Source organism: Lissotriton helveticus, chromosome 1_1 (genome assembly GCF_964261635.1).
Source record: "Lissotriton helveticus chromosome 1_1, aLisHel1.1, whole genome shotgun sequence".
Taxonomy (NCBI): domain Eukaryota; kingdom Metazoa; phylum Chordata; class Amphibia; order Caudata; family Salamandridae; genus Lissotriton; species Lissotriton helveticus.
In genome coordinates, this window is record NC_136057.1 from 1,662,071,001 (window position 1) to 1,662,091,412 (window position 20,412).

Here is a 20,412-nt window from a genome sequence, read left to right on the forward strand (position 1 = left end):
CCCACAAGCCTTCTTCAGCTTGAACTATTGCATTCACCTTAGGAAGGACGGACTCAGGCTTACACATTTTTCAAAGAAAAACTTGTTTTTTCCAAAAAGTGCCAGGCAGAAGCCAAAATGTGTTTACAATTGTGAGTTCAGTTCAATACTTCTACGAACGCTGAGGCAAACTGCTTTCCTTGTAGTTTAAACACGTCGGGAGGGGCGAATGTTTCAAAAAATGCTTTCCATAATCGTGTAGCTGCCATCGCTCCCACCCCCAAAACAGTCGAAGGGATCTAGGGTCCGATGTAGGAGCCCTAATACCGGTCGGAAACGGCCGATTTCGGCCGTTTCCGATCGGTATTAGGGTTTTCTAATGTAGAAGCATGCTTTACAGAATCGGTATTTTACCGAATCTGTATTTACAGATTCGTTAAAATTACCGAATCGGTAAATACAGACTCGGTAAAAATACCGATTCTGTAAAAGCACATGTAGGTAGCACATCTTTGAGTGCCGCAGGCCTTTCAGATTCGGTATTTTACCACCCAATCCAATTGGGTGTTAAAATACCGAATTCAGGTGTGCATGCACATGTGTGCATGCACACCTAGCCATGTGACAGACAGACATGCCCTTAGGGCATGTCTGTGTGCCACATGGCGCACATGCCTATTTTTGGGGTGCCAGAGGGTGTCAAAGTGACACCCCCTGTACCCTTGCAAAATTCGGTATTTACCGATTCTGTAATTACAGAATCGGTATTGCCCATTGAATCTTATGGGCTTCAAGGCCCATAGGAATCAATGGGCAATACCGATTCGGTATTTACAGATTCGGTAAATACCGAATCTTAACGATTCGGTATTTACAGAATCTGTAATACCTACATCTCCCCCCTTCATATTTACCGACTCTTAAATACCGAATCGGTAAAATTCGGTATTTAAGAGTCGGTAAATATGAATTACCTACATCTGGCCCCTAGTGTTCTTTCTGGTGGCTAGCTAGTGTTAAAGTGAACGGGACGAGGATTGAGGACAAGCGGGGTGGCCGACGGTCCCAGCGCAGCTCTCCAGTGCTCGGTGCGCGGCACCTCTGCCACGAGTTCCCCCTGGAAAAAAAAATACTGCAGTATATAGGATAGGATCCGCTCAACACGGAGCGAGAGACGGGCACGCCTCCTCATAGCCTCCCCCACTCAGCAGAGCACAGCAAGTATCAAATGCTTCGCTTCCTTGGACCAACCAAACCCCAAGGGCCAAAGACTGGCATCGAGCATGTACAGACTTTATAATTCACCACAGACTGCGAATGCAAGTGACAAAGTGAGTGCCATGGCGTTGGGCTTTCCCAACCTGCGCACATCCACAAGCACACAGGACGCAGCAAGAGACCTATATATACACACCCCTTCAATCTGAACATTCTTGTACTGTCCAGCCGGGCGAACAAGCAGAGCACAGGAAATTACATGCAACATTCGGCTTGGTCATCTGTGGCAAACCTCTCACGCCAGCCAGCAGAAAACAGGAAGTAACAATACAGGCCACCTCCAGGCCATCCTGATAGCGCAGCGAGTGACAAACCCATTGCCATGGGAAGCCTGGCAGCACAGCAAGTGAACAATGGCTTTCCTTCTTGTTACACAACAACACGTACAGCTCTACCCAGGCAAGTAAAGCCACAATACAGTGTGTGCCAATGCACCCTCGCCCTGGGCATCCTTGCAGCGGGGCACAGCAAGTGGCACACAACCTTCATCCTACCCAGAATCAGCAGCAAAGTACCAAGAGTGATGCACAACCCTTACTCAGGCCACCGCCGGCAGCATGGCACTCCCCGCTACCTACAACCCTCACCCTTGCCTTTCCTGGTAGGAGGGCACTGCAGGGTGCAATACAACAATCGCCCTGGCCATCATCCTCTGCATTTAGAGCGCAAGTGAAATGTACCCCGCGCCCAGGCCCTTCATAGACCGAAAAAAAGGAGAAACATTTCTCGGCGCTATAGCCGGGCCAGCAGAGCAAGTGGCAAAAATTCCCTCAAAGCTTGGATATAACCCAGTCTGTCACAGCGAGCAATGGGTGATAACACGTGACCAACCCAACTTCCCTGACAGACATCCAAAAGCAGAAATATCACTCGTTCAAGTATATTTGGCTGCTACCCCCTCGACCCAACAAGAAACCATTCTGGAAAATCAGATGGGGGAGTGGGACAGAAAAGTCAAAACCGATCTTTGCAGAGCACCTACCACGCCCGCAGCGGAGCCTCCTCCAAACATGCCTGTGGCAGGGGGATCAGGGAGTGCACGGAGCCCGCCCCCTCATTGATGGCTGTTCCCTGGGGACATCCTGTTTTTGCGAGGAGGGGCGGCAGGGACATTGCTGTTCACCAAACACTATCTTTTAAGCGGGTGGGACGTTTGCTCACGATCACCGGAAATAAACGGTTATAAACACTAAGGGGAGAAATTCCAACCCCAGACCAGCTATTAGAAATAAAGGGGGTGGGTGACATCCATGCGCTACTGCGAGGAAACTAGGTTCATATGGATTTGATGTTACCTTAAATAAAGAACAATGAATATTCCAGATAAACGCCATTTCAATTGAGGGCGAGGGGAATGAATTAACCCTCAAAGACGCATTCTAGGAGCGGCGTTATTTGTCACCGTAAATGAGGGGGTAAAGGTTAGGTGTAAACAGATAATTAGCTAATATTTCCAAAGAAGCGAAAGTTTAAGATATCTGCACAAGGCGAAATGTATCTCAACAAGAATTAGAAACCAGATGGGCTTCAGAAGCTCCGCTTTTAGGGCCATGTCTAGGGCGGAGGGCTCGGTCCCGATGCGGTTATTTTCTGTCTCACACACTGCAGCTCTCCTGCCGAAAGTCCCCAGGAGTGAGCAGCCGAGGGCTTCGCTGCACACCCTGCGCTCTCTGTCTGATGGGTCATCACACCACGTGATCAAACTTCCTTTCCAAACCAATCAGAAGAGCGGTCTGGTCTTGAAAGCCGACCAGCATTGCACAAGCGGCAGCAGGACTCGGTGGCATTTTACACAACGTTTTAATTCATAACGTGACTGGTTTTACGCCTGGAGGGCAGTAACTCTAGTGCACGACCTTATTTTAAAATGTTATGATGCAACTAGTTTATGTGCTTACCTCTAAGACGAAAAATCAATCCCAGCAACAAACAAGTCAGGTCCCGGGCCGGCAGCCAATCACAGCGCGGCCCGGGAATGACGTCAGGGGGGTGTCCCGGGCCGGCAGCCAATCACAGCGCGGCCCGGGGAATGAAGTCACGGGGTGTCCCGGGCCAGCAGCCAATGACAGCGCGGCCCAGGACAAAGGGGCGGGACTTAAAAAAACAAAGAGAAACGCCCCCGAATCGCGTTTTCACAAGAAAGCGTGATTGACAGCCTCTGTCTCCCAATGGCTAGCCTCCATTTATGGAGCTAGCCAATGAGAGACAGAGGCAGAACCAAAGCCAAATGTAGGAACATGAGATTTCGCCTTGTGCGGAGCAACTGCTACGCAGTTGCAACGCCAGGCGAAACCTAAAAAAGAATACTAGATTTACAGCAGATTTGTGTCAGCAAATGGTAAACTGTACCTTTTGTGTGACTGACCAAGCTAACACCATTCGTTGTGGTGCTGCTCCCTCTGCTGCCTTCATGTTAGAATGACAGTTGATCTGATGAAAAATTAACATTCTAAACTGCCACCTCACAAGAATGAGTAGAAAATAGCTTAAAACTGAATAAAAATAGCATTTTTTGAGAAAAAAGACATTCCTCCGAAATGTTTTGTTAAACATACAAACCAATGCTAAAACCAAAATTCTATAAAAACGTTTCCATTATATTGTTACGATGACAATGTAGTACGTTTTCTATTATTTCACATACAACCGCTGCCAAGGCTCTTTGGTGGCCAGTCTGGCTACCATTACATTTGCTCACTGCTGTGACTCAAGGGAAGCCCACAGTATCTTCAACTCGTCACCTCAGTGGCCCCGTTATCAAGTTTTTGCATCCGTTTCCTCACCAGCACAGTCTAAGCAGTAAAACCAGCTACCACGCGGCTCACACTTCAGCATCAAAGACAGATAGGACAACTCTGCACTCGGGCCCTACCAGGCAGGTAAAATTCAACTGACTGTCGTGGCCTGGTCCTGGGACCCTCACAACCTTAACCCCCAGTGGTTTCCAGCAGACTTGACCTGCAAGTGACCGATTTTCACTAGTTATTTTCTCCATTGCATATTTCAGGCAGATGAGCGCATTATTCATTGCAGCATCATAGCTTTAGCCCCATTTTGCCTCCAGATTTGGCAAATATTCAGTGGTGGCTGGTGCCATTTGAAAGTGGTGAGGCGTAATTACTGTATTGTGGCGAGCGAGAGTAGCGAGCGAACCCGAACCACCTACAAGGGGTTTCCCGATAAATATTTTGAAAAAAGAGTGGGCAAATGGTGCCTTCTCAAGCAAATTTGAGAAAGAGGTGGCTTGGCAAACACATCTCTGTGAGTAACCAGACAAGTCTCTTTGCACTTGCACAGATACATCACTCTCCCTGCATTCACATAGGCACACTACTCACCCTGCACTCATAGGCCCATTGCTCACCCTTCCCTGACACATCAGTAAGCCTGCATTCACCCATCCACATCACTCACCCTGGACTCACACAGGCACACTGCTCAACCTGCACTCACACAGACATTACTCACCCTTCGCTGCACTGCACTCAATTGGTTTAATTTATTATAGCCTGTCTAGGCCTGACATTGCCTGGTAACAGACTACAGTAGAACCACCATGCTTCAGCAATGACCCTACAACACAACTTAAAATCATAACAAGTCCCCACTGCCCACTTCCACGTTTTCTCCATGGCCACCATATGAATCACTGGCATAAAGCATTATCAAGCCACGGCTGTGCTCAGGCCCATTGCTGTCTTCCACGCTCCTATCAGTAGCCTTATAATTATCCTGAATGCTCTTTGACGTGTCCACAAGGTTTTAGATGCTTGCCATCTTTTGCCAAGCTGTATAACGTCACAGTGAATGAAACACTAAAGCATATCTTTAAGTTCATCATCTGCAGACCTACAAATGTCCTGCCCGTATGTCTTATTTCACACAGGTAGTCCTTATTTCAATATTTCATTCTATATTGTGCCATTGAAATCAGACATTCCCTCGGGTCAATTATTCCTCTAGGTGTACCTAATTTAGGTACGAATGAGCCCGACATTGTGTCATGCTTGCAGGGTTCGCGGCTGCTCTACGCGGTCGAACGGGGCTGGACAGGATGGAAATACGGGCTTCGAAGCATGCGCGCATGCGCGAGAGAGAAGCGTTGTAGCCTTAAGCCCGCCCCAAACTTACAGGAAACGCTTCACGTTTAGCCAGTGAGAAGTCCCATACTCGTTCCGGGTCTTTGTTTGGCATCCGAGGAGCTAGGTGCTCGTGTTGGCGTTTCTTGTCCGTTAGGCTTTGAAGCCTCATTTCTGGAGTCCGTAAGTTTAGCGAGCGGCTAGTTACTACAGTTTGCTGGTAGCCTTATGTTTGTGTACTCTCCGTTAAGAGTTTGTTTTCTGCCGTGAATCTTAACGGTAGTCTTTTGTATTGATCGTTGTAAAAGGCGGCGCTTGTCCTTTTGTCGTTTGCCACATTGCATAGTGGTGAATATCGGAATTTCGGTCACCTAAGCATTATTAGGTTTAAGAGTTTATTTGTTTTAGAGTATTCACGTCCTAAACTGGTGAGTGACATAAAACGACTAAAATACAATATTGTATTAAGTGTGTGCACCAGTCATGAGGTTATTTCGATTACAGATGCATTGACTATTGGTACAACAGTCATACCTTCAGCATTCCAGTGTTTTCACTATGCTTCCAGTTTTATAGGCATTCTCCACATCTCACAAGGTACTAACACTTTTACTACACTCACCTTAATTTGGGGTCAACTAGGGAGGGGATAGGTTGCACTAATTGTTCTTGTCTATTACTACAGTGTCACTACCAGAACAGAGAAAACCTCATCTGAAGCAGACGAGGAGAGTGGAGATCCATTACTTCTTTTTTCCCTTTTCTTACCCTTGTTTTGTTCCCCTGTGTTCCCCCTGGTTACTTGTCAGGTGTAAGTGCCTCTTCCTTGCACCCGGGCGGTGACGAGGGGGAGACGGGGTGTTAAGCATCGTGACTCCAGGATACTCCCGAGACAACCAGGTGCGTGCATTACAGAACGCGAAGCCTGTTATATATTTGTCTCCTGGGTGTCATGGATCTCAAGTTACAGGACGTAGCTAGCATGGTAGGGAATCTCCAACAAGAAACCCAAGCCATTGCAGATAGATTAACGGCTTTAAGCCAACAGAGAGGAGAAGGAGCCAGTGCAAGCAATCAGTCTCAGGTAGTCCAAGTGGTTACTCCCCATACTATTCCTTTGGCCCCCCCTGAGAGGTTCTATGGAGATCCTTCTAAATGCGCAGCTTTTTTGACCCAGTGTCAATTGCATTTTCTTTGTAAAGCTGCATGTTTCCCTAACGACCAGGCTAAAGTGGCTTTTGTTTTATCTTATTTAGGGGGGTCGGCAGCCAACTGGACTATACCTTTGATAGATAAGGATGACCCTCTATTATTGGACTATGAGGCATTTCATAGAGAATTGCGTAAAATGTTTGATAAACATTCGTTCACTCATGCTGCAGATACAGAGCTGTTCAATTTGAAACAGGGGTCTAGAGATCTTATCACTTATATATCCACCTTCAATAGACTTGTGGTGGAGGCAGATTGGCCCGTCAATAAACGCAGCGCCCTTTTTTATAGAGGATTGCGCGACGAACTAAAAGATGCATTGGCCCACGTAGTGGATCCTCCTGAGACATGCCCTGAATTAATAGATCTAGTGGTCAAATTAGACCATCGGTTAGGAGAAAGAAGAAAAGATAGAAACAGGTATGAATATCCCAAATTGGTTGGGAGAGAAAAGAAAACAGAACCTGAAGTTAAGACTGATGATCCTGAACCTATGCAGATAGGCAGTGTTAAAGGACCTTTATCAGAAGCAGAAAAACTACGACGCAGAGAGAACAGATTGTCTGTACTGTGGCAAGGCGGGACATTATTTAAGAGACTGTCCCATTAAACCCAAACAATACAAGAAGTCGGAAAACTAGCTGACCCGAGGGTAGTTGAGACCTTACCGCCGGGTCCTTTGATGCATATGGTCTCCTCTTTGATGACTAATGAAGGACATTTTACAGCTAGGTTATCCTGGTTTTCTGAATCTATCACACAATCTGTCATGATAGATTCTGGTGCTTCCGGTAATTTTATAGATATAAGTTGGGCTATGGCTCAGAATATCCCGAAGGTACAGAAAAAAGTGACAGAGGAAGTGTACACTATTGACGGGAGTCCTTTAAAATCTGGGCCTATCACACATTCTAGTATCCTCCTGAATATGCACATTGAACCGAAACACTGGGAAACGCTTGCTTTTGATATGATTGACTCTCCACAATTTCCAGTAGTGTTGGGTCTTCCATGGTTACGGATCCATAACCCCCTTATTGATTGGAAGAACAACAGTCTCACCTTTGAAGGGAGAGACAGAGATGACCTATCCCCTCAGGATTCTTACCTTTCTGTCTCCCCAGTGCAGGTTACCACGATACCCGCACAAGACGGGGATTCTGTGGCGTCCCTTACCCCTGTAGAATCAGATAAATGGGATCGACCAGATTCTATTCTACCCTCTGTGTATCAAGAGTACCAGACAGTTTTTGACAAAGAAAGAGCAACCTGCCTGCCTCCTCATAGGGCATATGACTGCCGGATTGAGTTGCAGCCAGGTGCTCGTATACCGACCAGTAGAGTATACTCCCTTACGGAAAAAGAAAACATATACTTAAGGGAATACCTTGATACTATGCTAGAACTTGGCTTCATCAGACCCTCTAGGTCTCCCGCTTCCTCTGCATTGTTTTTTATCCCTAAAAGGGAGGGGGGATTGAGATGCTGCATAGATTATAGATCGTTGAATAACATCACCATAAAAAATAAGTAACCCTTACCTCTCATCTCCGCGCTTCTCGACCAAATCAAAGATGCCAAATGGTTCACGAAATTAGATCTACGTGGGGCCTATCACTTGGTTCGAGTCGCTGACGGAGATGAGTGGAAGACGGCATTTTGCACCAAGTTCGGCCTTTACGAATATATGGTAATGCCCTTTGGGCTTTGTAATGCTCCTTCAGCATTTCAGTATTTCATCAATGAAGTGCTGAAGGAGTATCTTGACAGAAGTGTAATCGCATATATTGACGACCTTCTAATCTACTCCAAGACCCTGGAGGAACACATAGATCATGTGAAGGCCGTCTTACTTCAACTACAAACCAATGACCTCTTTTGTAAACTGGACAAATGTTTTTTCCATCGCCAACAGGTCGCCTTTTTGGGGTTTATTGTGTCAGCCACGGGTCTGAGCATGGATCCTCAAAAAGTGAAAGCTGTTTTGGAATGGCCTCCTCCCAAAACTGTGAAAGACATCCAGCAATTCCTTGGATTCTCTAATTTCTATAGGCGCTTCATTCATCAGTTTTCAGAGCTTGTAGCACCTATTACTCGCTTGTTACGAAAGGGGGTCCCCTTTGAGTGGTCCGAAGAAGCAGACAAAGCTTTTATCAGGTTGAAGAAGTCATTCACCCAAGCCCCTATCCTCAGACACCCTGATCCTGCTAGTCCGTATGTGGTGGAGGTGGACGCCTCTCAGGTAGCTGTAGGGGGTGTTCTTTCACAGGCAGATAGAGACACGGGGGAATTACATCCTGTAGCTTACTATTCTCATAAGTTGACTCCAGCTGAGACAAACTATGCTGTGGGGGAGAAAGAGCTCCTAGCTATAAAAAAGGTACTGGAGGTATGGAGACAATACTTATTGGGTACTAACCATACTGTTACTGTTCTTACAGACCACCGTAATTTGCAGTATTTAAAATCTGCCAGAGCCCTGTCTATGAGACAATTAAGATGGACACAATTCTTCAATGAATATGATTTTACTATCCATTTCAGAGCAGGAAAACAAAACGGTAAGGCAGATGCTTTATCTCGCCTGGGATTTGAGCCATTACCACATGATGACAAACCTCCTTCTATCATTGCACCTCAGAAGATCGTAGGAACACTTACTACTGAAGAAAGATTCATTGTACAGGCACAAAAGGCACAACAAGATCCTGCCGCTCAGGCCATCTTACAACAACACCAATCCATAGTTAAGAATAACCTCCATTATGTACAGGGACGGTTGTTTATTCCCACGGTATTCCTTCAGAACCAGGTTATGGAATGGTGTCATACTCATGGGGTGGCAGGACATCCAGGATACAAAAGGACCCTAGAATTGATAAGGAGATATTGTTGGTGGCCCCAAGTTGCTAAAGATGTTCAACATTATGTACGAACCTGTCCTATATGTGCACAAGGAAAGCCGTCACACGAAGGATTAGTGGGGTTATTGCTTCCACTTCCCACACCTGTAGCTCCCTGGCACTCGCTGTCGATGGACTTTATAGTGGAGTTACCCAAGACACAGAGAGGCAATAACACTCTTCTTGTTGTAGTGGACATGTTCACCAAGACAGCTCATTTCATCCCTTTGAAAGGTCTACCCACCTCTTATGTACTTGCTGGTGTGTTCATGCAGAACATAGTCAGACTCCACGGTTTGCCCTCTGTATTGATAACAGATAGAGGGTCACAGTTTATATCCAAGTTTTGGAGGCAATTGTGTTCCTCTTTGCAGATGGACGTCCGTCTATCATCTAGTCACCATCCCCAGACGGATGGACAAACAGAGCGGGTAAATCAATGTCTGGAACAGTTCTTGAGGTGTCAACTACTGCAGGATCAGAGAGAGTGGGATGAGCTGATTTGGTTAGCAGAATTGTCTTACAATAACAGTCATCATTTTTCTACTCTCTTTTCTCCTTTTTATGCATCTTATGGCTTCCATCCTAAGGTTTTGCCCTTTTCTCCTTTGAGACCTTGTGCTATCCCTGCTGTACAGGATGTAGTTTCTCACTTGCAAATTGTACATTCCACTATCCATGACAATTTGGACAAAGCAAAGATGGATTATAAGAAGGCAGCCGATACACATAGACATGCAGAGCCCAAGTACCAAAGGAATGATAAGGTATGGTTGTCTACCAAGCATTTGGCATTGAAAGGTGCATGTAAATTTAAACCCAAATATGTTGGTCCTTTTTCTGTTATCCAAGTCATCAATCCGGTAGCTATGAAATTGGGATTGCCGCCCTCAATGAAAATCCACCCTGTTTTTCATGTTTCCTTATTGAAACCTGTGGTGCCCGATACCCGCTTGGCGAAAACTCCCCTTCCTATACCCTCGGTGGTAGATGATAGTGATGAATACGAGGTGGGTGCTATTATTGATTCCAGACGTGTTCGTCGCAGACTACAGTATTTGATACACTGGAAGGGTTTTGGAGTGGAAGAAAGATCATGGGAACCTGCCAGCCACATACATGCTCCTCGATTGTTGAGAGCGTTTCACAGACGTTACCCTCACAAACCTAAACCGGTGGGGGGCGTTGTGGGAGGGGTATTCTGTCATGCTTGCAGGGTTCGCGGCTGCTCTACGCGGTCGAATGGGGCTGGACAGGTCGGAAATACGGGCTTCGAAGCATGCGCGCATGCGCGAGAGAGAAGCGTTGTAGCCTTAAGCCCGCCCCAAACTCACAGGAAACGCTTCGCGTTTAGCCAGTGAGAAGTCCCATACTCGTTCCGGGTCTTTGTTTGGCGTCCGAGGAGCTAGGTGCTCGTGTTGGCGTTTCTTGTCCGTTAGGCTTTGAAGCCTCATTTCTGGAGTCCGTAAGTTTAGCGAGCGGCTCGTTACTACAGTTTGCTGGTAGCCTTATGTTTGTGTACTCTCCGTTAAGAGTTTGTTTTCTGCCGTGAATCTTAACGGTAGTCTTTTGTATTGATCGTTGTAAAAGGCGGCGCTTGTCCTTTTGTCGTTTGCCACATTGCATAGTGGTGAATATCGGAATTTCGGTCACCTAAGCATTATTAGGTTTAAGAGTTTATTTGTTTTAGAGTATTCACGTCCTAAACTGGTGAGTGACATAAAACGACTAAAATACAATATTGTATTAAGTGTGTGCACCAGTCATGAGGTTATTTCAATTACAGATGCATTGACTATTGGTACAACAGTCATACCTTCAGCATTCCAGTGTTTTCACTATGCTTCCAGTTTTATAGGCATTCTCCACATCTCACAAGGTACTAACATTTTTACTACACTCACCTTAATTTGGGGTCAACTAGGGAGGGGATAGGTTGCACTAATTGTTCTTGTCTATTACTACAGTGTCACTACCAGAATAGAGAAAACCTCATCTGAAGCAGACGAGGAGAGTGGAGATCCATTACTTCTTTTTTCCCTTTTCTTACCCTTGTTTTGTTCCCCTGTGTTCTCCCTGGTTACTTGTCGGGTGTAAGTGCCTCTTCCTTGCACCCGGGCGGTGACGAGGGGGAGACGGGGTGTTAAGCATCGTGACTCCAGGATACTCCCGAGACAACCAGGTGCGTGCATTACACATTGGCCTACTAGTGTTTTAAAAGCTTCCTCTGCTCACACCACAGGGCCATTTGGTTGCACTGTAGCACATTACTTCTTTAGAGTTTTCTATATAAATTACGGAAATTCCTTTTACACTGTAGGAATATTTCACAGCTTGTTGAATCTAGGCCTCCTGAGAGCAGAGGGCAACCTTTAAGAGGATGTTTAATGGAGTCACACCAGAAGCCAATGGTCACATTGGCATGATGGGGAAAACTGCACAGCCCTAATTCTTGAAATTATGCTCTTCAGAGATGGAGCTAATTGTAGCTCAAGACATTTCAGAAACAGGTCTCTTGAACTTTGCATTTGTCTCGAAACATTTAAGAACATTTAACTCGCATTACACACCAGCACTTTATGAAATGTTGAAAGCCACGAGTTAATATATGGTAAAGTACCCGGCCCCCATTGGAAGTTCAAGGAAATAAGCAAGTCACTTTTTACAGGATGTCAAAAAATTAACCGCACTAGGAAAATGGGGAGAGCTGAATGGACCTAAATATACTGAATGAGTATTCTATTATGTCAAATATAAAATGAATTAAAACGTTTGAAAACATTCATTTATCTGTCCTGTTTAATATCTTAGACACGGTGCAAACAAAATGGGGCAATTCCAACACTGTAAATACCATTAATTTAAAGTCCATTTATATCGTCACAGGTGCAGTAATGCTTTGTAATTAGATATACACCATATACATTACATGAGCCTGTGTCTGAGTACCGCCTTGTCGCTGTCTCCTGTCATGTCTGTTTGTTTCTGCACATGTGTGCTTCCAGCTTGTGAATATCGGTCTGTGTCTCAGCAAGTCTACATGTCACTGCTCATGTGTGTCTGCCTCGCCGCTGCGCCTGTCTGCCTGCTTGATTGCCCAAGGCAGGCCAGCCATAGGCTAGACCAGGGGTGGCAGAAAAGGGGCAGAAGGTATTCCTGTGGCCTGTGCGGAGGACCCAGTGCCCCGGGCACAAGCCAGTCTGACAGCTACTTAAACCCTGAACAACGAGACAGGGAGGGAGAAAAATAAACACAGAAAATATTTCGTGCATCCTACCCTGAAGTTATTTAAATGCGCCGTATATTTAAGAGCCTGGTCAGTCACATGACCGTTTTGGGTTATGAATAGCAGATTGTGAAGATCTCTTCATGAAAGTGAGAGAGAGGGAGAGGGGGGGCATAGAGGGTGAGAACACACCACGCACAGAAAGAGACAAGCATACATTCACCACCACGCACTAAGAGACACGCACACTTCGCCCTGACAACATCAGATTCAGAAAGAGACCCAATGACTCACAAACATCAGAGAGAAACAGAAGTTCATACAGACGGATCACTAACACGGAGGAACACGCAAACAGCACTTCCACACAGAGGCAGACACAGTCACGACTGGGGGGGGGATAGAATCATTTAAAACAAAACTTACCTAACCGCCGGTATGGGTCCGCGCCACCTTTGCTACCCATGGCACCTTCACGTCACTGGACTGGCAGACCCTCGGAGCCAATCCTGGCCCTTGGGGCACAGGTTATTCTACGCCCTCAGCACGCCCATTAGGAGCCCTAAGGGCTCCTAATGGGCATGCGCAAAATAGCTTAAACACAACTGCGCATGAGTGGGCACGGGTAAAAAATTCTTGCTCCGTCCCCACTCATGCGCAGTTGTGTTGCTGCCTCCCTGTTGCCCTGGTGACAATCATGTCAATCAACATGACGCCAGACCGCCCTGGCCTGACGTCATGCTGACTGACATGATTGTCAGTTCTCTTGCCTTGGCTCGCGTCTTTGAACTTAAGTAAACTCAGTTTACTTAAGTTCAGATAAATGCCGAGGGAGCTGCGGGCGGGGGGGCTATGCCCCCACGCCCCAATGGACGCACCGCGCCTGCAAATATTATATACGGTACAGTACTAACTATCAGCACCCTTAAAGCATCTTGGTGCTTCCTAAATCCCAATGTATTGCACAACGAGCAAATCCTTTTCCACCTTGCCCAAGCATATGCTGGACAGAAGAAGAGAATGTGCGCTGTGTTTTCAATAGACCTTAAAGTGCAAGTATGGTCTCCCTGCGCTCCCCAATTTACAGTATAAATCTTAATCTGCAGGGTGTCATACCTTAGTTTTAAGTACATGATTTTTGCCAAATGAGGTTGTACATTGTCAAGAAATTCCTCGAAGATTGGATTGGGTTTTAGACTGAGGAACTGAGGGCCATATTATCAAGCAAGGGCGATACATTATCGCCGCTTTTAATCGGCAGGAAACTGCCGCTAAAGCGGCGATAATGGGCTTGATAATATGCCCTTGTGAATTCCCATAGAAGCCGAGGTTCTGGTGTTAACCTGAGCTTCTATGAGAATTCACAAGGGCATATTATCAAGCCCATTATCGCCGCTTTAGCGGCAGTTGCCTGCCAATAAAAACGGCGATAATGTATTGCCCTTGCTTGATAATATGCCCCTCAGTTCCTCAGTCTAAAACCCAATCCAATCTTCGAGGAATTTCTTGACAATGTACAACCTCATTTGGCAAAAATCATGTACTTAAAACTAAGGTATGACACCCTGCAGATTAAGATTTATACTGTAAACTGAGTTGTTAACTTTCTCAAATTTGGGTCGCAATGGAGTGCATTCAAGATATGTTTCCAATATGTTCTTTTCAATACATTTTTGCAACTTGGTGTTAAGTTATGTGGCTCAATCCAATAGGAGCTAAGGCCTAGTTCTGTGAGCGATTTCTTGACAGTTCTAAGCCAAGGAAAAGTGAAACATATGTCTATGGCTACGAGTTCTTTAACACCTTCACTGTATAACGCTAATTCTGGTGTTATCCATAGTTGTACCCAGTTAAGCAGCGCCGTTGTGTTGCAGTTTGTCCTATGCGCTTCATGTTTAGGTCATAACATGTTTAGGGATGTATGACGTTATAACGCATACTTTTACTCCGCAGACCATTACAACGCGACTTTTACTCCGCATACCGTTACAACGCATAGCGCCTTGGGGCGCTGGATAGTGGTAAGTATAATTTACTATTCTAACTCCAGTCCCCGTGGACCCTAGGGAAGGTGTTGGATAGTAAATTATACTTATCCCCTATCCTAGAGCGCCCCCCAGCGCAATGCGTTGTAATGGTATGCGGAGTAATGGTCGCGTTGTAATGGGTCTGCGGAGTAAAAGATCCGTTGTAACGGGTGTATACCCATGTTTAGGTCATAAAGCATTGAGAAGAGTGGTGTTGATAAGGGTAGCCCCATCAGTCTTTTCGCAAACTTGCTTTCCCCATTTGTTAATTGCTTAGTGTTACCAATACCCCAGAGTTCTGATCCAATCAGAGCTGCTGCCTGTGCCTTACATTTATATAACTCAAGGGCTGGTGTCAAGGATTTGCTGGAGGATAAAGCATACTTTTTAAGGATAGCCCCTGCCCCCTGGGCAAGCACTAGTCTGAGTGGTTTACCTGTGGTTTCCATGTTAGTTTTGAATCAAGTAATATACCCAAATAGGTTAAGTTTGGGACATGTTCTAATTTTTGATCACCTTAAAAATATTTCTGAAGCTCTTGTGGGGATTTATAGCCATGTACTTAGTTTTGCCTATGTTTATTTCTAGGCCTTTTACATTACATTATTTATTGAAATCGTCCATTAAGTTTTGTAAGCCCCTGGGTGTCTGCGAAATCAGGATGGTGTCATCTGCAAATAATAATGCTGGAACCAAGTTCCCACTCAACTTAGGAGGGTCATTTTCTGTTTTTTGTAAGTGATCAACCACATCATTGACATAGAGCGAGAACTGGGTGGGAGCAAGTACGCATCCCAGTCTCACTCCTCTATCTATTGGGATCGGTTCTGTGAGCTCCCTATTTGTGCCCCAGCGAACTCTTGGGTAATTGTTGTGATGTAGCCTTGCTATCTGGGCTTAAAGGCTTGCTGGCACTTTCTGTTTTTTTAGTGAGTCCCACAGTAAGCATCTAGGTACAAGGTCGAAAGCCACCCTTAGGTCTACAAATGCTACATAGATGTGGCCCACCTTACCTTGACATATTTCCAAATGATGCATAAAAGTCTAAAGACTTGATCTACCGTACTTGTGCGAGCTCTGAATCCTGCCGTGTGTGGCGATAGAGGTGGAAGTTGCTGCCCGGTATTTCAGGAAATTTCAATATCCTGATTTTAATTCTCAGGATAAGGATATAATTTTTAGTGCGTGGAGGAAAGAAACGCAGGCTGCATCTAAAACAACAGAATTATTTGTCTGCTCCAAATAAAGCAAAATAAAGAGTATATTCATGGAAGCATTTTGACCCATGTCTTGTTTGAAACTTGAACACTGATCTTGAAAGGGCACTTTACCAGGATCCTGTTGTGACCACAGTGTGCTTTAAATCCAAATTTTTAATGTGTGAGGTGTTCATATTGAATTTTTAAACTGCGACAGAATAATCGGTTGAAAAGACAGGAGGAGATAGCGATTGAATTCCATTGTTACCAAATCTATATGTGGATATTTCCTGGACACCGTTTTTATGAAAGCCTGAAGAAGGTGGTCTGGGTCAGTTACTGCCACCGAAACGCGTTGCCTTTGATCATTTTGTATTAATTTGTAATTTTTCATGTGATGTTATTTCAAATGTTTATATGCATATAATATGCTTTTCAATTGTGACTTGAACATTAATGCTGATTAAATTGTAGAACTGCAAGACATTTATTTGCTTAATGTGCATCACAGCAAGGAGATTTTTCTAAAAAATATGAGATTTTATTTACTGTATGAATGTGTATTTGTGGTTTAATGCATTGCATTGACATATCTTTTTTATATACATAAAATACTGATTTTCATTGGACATTCATTTAGCGAATAAAACATTTATATACTACCCCTTGGCAATTGCAATAGTTTGTACATAAGTGAAGTGTGAGAGAGACTTGAGTGTCCTGGTATGCTATTGAGGAGTCCCAAAGGGAATTTTCTTTAACTTGGTGATATTTCCAAATGATGCATAATAGTCTAAAGACTAGATCTACCGTACTTGTACGAGTTCTGAATCCTGCCTGGTACAGGGACAGTATGCTGTTAATTTCTATCAATTCATTAAGCCTATATAAAAGTTGTCTAGCATAGATGTTTTGGAGCACATCTATTATGCTAATTGGCCTACAGTTCTCTGGTTTCTGTTTACTACCTTTTTTATGGATATGGACAATTTCAGCCCCTTTTCATGTTGCCGGTACTGGAGCACCTGCTGCTATGGTGTTACTGATTAGGTTGACATACGGGATCCAAACCTTTTTACCATGTTTGAACAGATATACTGGGAGTCTATCTAATCCCGGGGCTTTTCCATGCTTGATGGTAAAAATGATAGCATCTCTGTCTCCCTCATCATTAGCAGCCTACAGTATTCAATGGCAGAAGGCTGAAAACCTGAGTATAGGTTGGTAAAGTGCTCGGACCAGGCTACCGAAGTGATGCCCTGTTTGCACTACTTGATCCTTGTCCCCAAAAGCAATTACTTTCCAGAACACTGCCATATTATTGTTTTTTGCTGCCTGGATGAGATCTAACCAGCTATTTTCCCGCCCAGTTCTTCCTTGCGGTAACCAATGTGTTCCTGTGACTGTCCCTGGCCCTCCTTATTGAGTCTGCACTTCCCTGTTTTAAACTTTCAAGTAAACTATTTTTCGCTTTCCTGCAGTCCGATGTATACCAGTGGTTGGTTTTTGTGTTCTTCTTGCAGTTAGGCTTCAGTTTCTTTCTGATACCTCTAGTGAGAAGGGGCTCTAACTTTGCAACTATGTATGCATTGATATTGATGACGTTCCACTTGCCTCTGCATTAGCACCTACTACCTCTGCAAATGTCTTATAGATACTAGTCATTGACTCTGTATTATCTGTGATCCAAGGCCATTTAATAACTCTACGGTTATTCCCTATTAGAGGCTGTGTTTTTATTGGAAAGTATCGGTGGCTCATCCGTTGCTATGTAACCTGTTATTTTTAGGCAAAGAGGGTGGTGGTCAGTGTCCTCTCTTGCGTCTATTCTAAAGCTCGCAATCCTGCTCCAGCTGTGCATACTGTGCATAATGTAATCTATTCTTGACTGCAAGATACCTCGTTTAAATGTGTTTAGGAAGCAGTTATCATTCTTGTTGTTGGTCACCCTTCCGTTACATGCCCTTAGATGGTGTTCGAGGGTAAGCTGCATTATCAGTATTGCGGCATTAGTGCATGGTTATGGCAGTCCAGCCGCTAGCTGGGGCAACCCCCTAGCCATGTCCTCTGCCTCTGTTAAACATTCTAGGCCATTTAGTGGTTTGTAAGTGCAGTTAAAGTCTCCACATACAATTGCGGTGTCACAGGGATTTACATGGTCCAGGGAACTGCCTAGTAAATCAATGATCTCAGAATTGAGATTTTGCCTGATTGGTCTATTGTAGACATTAACAAAGGTGCACATTTTCATTGTTGTGGGTGTTCATGTCTAGGTATACTGCCAGTAAATCAGGTGAATCTATAATGTGGGAATTAGTTTGCATTCCCAGGGTTTTTTTGGTCCATATTACAAGCCTCCCTGAGGGTCTTCCTCTCTGCGATGGAACAGCATTCTTATAATATGTTTTGTATCCCAAATTGTATGGGGGGGGAGTCAGTAGCCATGTCTCCTGAAAGAGGCAAAGATCATTTTTTTCTATGTATTTATGCCACTCTGGGTCCTCAAGTTTTTGTTTTAGGCCTGCGAAATTCCAGCAGACTATGGTTATAGGTGTTGGTCCTTTTGCCAGTGCTTTATATATTTTTGATGGCTCTTCTAAATTTGGTTCAATTTCTCTTGTTCCATCCTTTGCTATATTTTATATTGAGCGTCCTCTTACATCTGTCTCGTTTGGTAAGATGCTGTCTCTTTGATTCCATTCCTAATCTAATTGCTTATCTGTCCTCGGGTCTGCCTGTTCTCCTACACTTAGTCAATGCACTAATTTGAGATCTGACGTTAACTGGCTGGACAACTCTTCATTAGCAGGGGGAGATCTGTGCCCTGTCGTGGTGTTAATGTCTCTCTGGGGTCATGCAGTTTAAAACGCTGGGCTACCCTACTTGTCGTGCTTGTTCTTAAATCTATCACGATTAATCCCTGTACTATATCTCTATTAACCATTATCAACTTATTGGCGCCGGAGCTCTCATTTCCTCCCTCCAATAGCTCTACCCTCTCCATATTTGAGCGCACGACCGACAAACATTTTCGCTTGTGCCTAATCCAATGGGTGATTTTATTTTTTAATGAGTATTCATCCTTCCTAGCTCCTGCTGCAATCTTAGGTATGTTAGGTATACTCTCCAACCTTCTTCGCTCTTGTGTGGCCTTTCCCTAGGCACTGGTTTGGGAATATAGTTAGCCTCTCGCTGCGTTCTGAATGTAGGCCTGCAAGTTTCAGAGTCGTGTGACATTCTTGGGGCACCTCCCTGGGTTCTTAGTGGCCAGGTTTTGGGCTGTAGTCTGCCTAAGTGTCTTATCTGGTTTGCGTTACTGTATAGATTGCTTGACCTAATCTCTGTCCCCCTTTGACAGTTGGACAACTGCTCTCTTCCTGGACCCTCAGGGAATTCCTTATTTATGGGGTTTTGATTCTCTCGATTAGGTGTCAAGTTAGCTGACGATTTATACTTAGTTAATGGATTAGCTGGCTGTGCTGATGATCTTGTGTCTCCCACATGTGGACCAGTGGGATATGTTACAGTAGTGGTGTTTAGTTGCTTCTTCATGGAGTTTACTATGGTTTTAGGTTTCTACTTCTTTTGGACTTCCTCAGCTAGTGCCTGTATCTCCTTGTATTCATGTATCTCCTTGTATTCATCCATCTACTTGCACCCGCACTCGCTTGCAAGCGGCTCAAAATTCTTTGAGCATTGTGAGCTCTTTGTGTATGCAACTAGAGTGGATCGCTGTGCCCTCTGAAGAGGCCATGTCAAGGTTTTCTTCGGCTAGGGGCACAAACCTATTTTTAGGAGAAATACCTGTGTTACACCCACCTCCAGCCACATTTTAACTTGAGTTGTGGATTCCCTACATATGTTCTTTCCTGGTGGCGATTCCTGTGTGGAAATGGTAGATGTGTTTTGCAAATTGGGCTTTGTTGGTGCTTGTGTAGGGAGGTTTTGCTGGCTTGTTACCTGCACGGTGTTTACTACAACGTCACAGCGATGTAATGGTGCCAATTGTTTGTGCACAGCCTGCTTTGCATAGAAGGAAGTGATCCTCCTTTTTGGAGATGCCTTATGTGTTTTAACCACCCCTTCTAGCATTATCTCTACTTCTTCTATTAGATTGTCTATTTCAGATATTGTGCAGTTAGTAAGTAAAAAAGTTATTGTCTGATTAAATAAAATCTTACATTTAGAACAATTTTTAATACACACCCAATAAAACATTTCAAATAAGTCTAAAATTCTTAATCTTAGTCAGGATTTTTTTCCAGATAATGCCACAAAAATTGTTAATTTTTAAAACATATAGGAAAAACTTGATATAGATATAGCAATAATAATTTCATTACTGATGAGCAAATTTACTTATATAATACAAAATTCATCCCCAGCTATCCAAAATTTCCAGATTTACTAGACTTGACTCTCTGATATCCACTTTATTTTTTGCAAGTATCAAAAATTTGGTAAAATTAGCATTCATTATAATGTCCGTTGGTCTAAAACAGACTACCA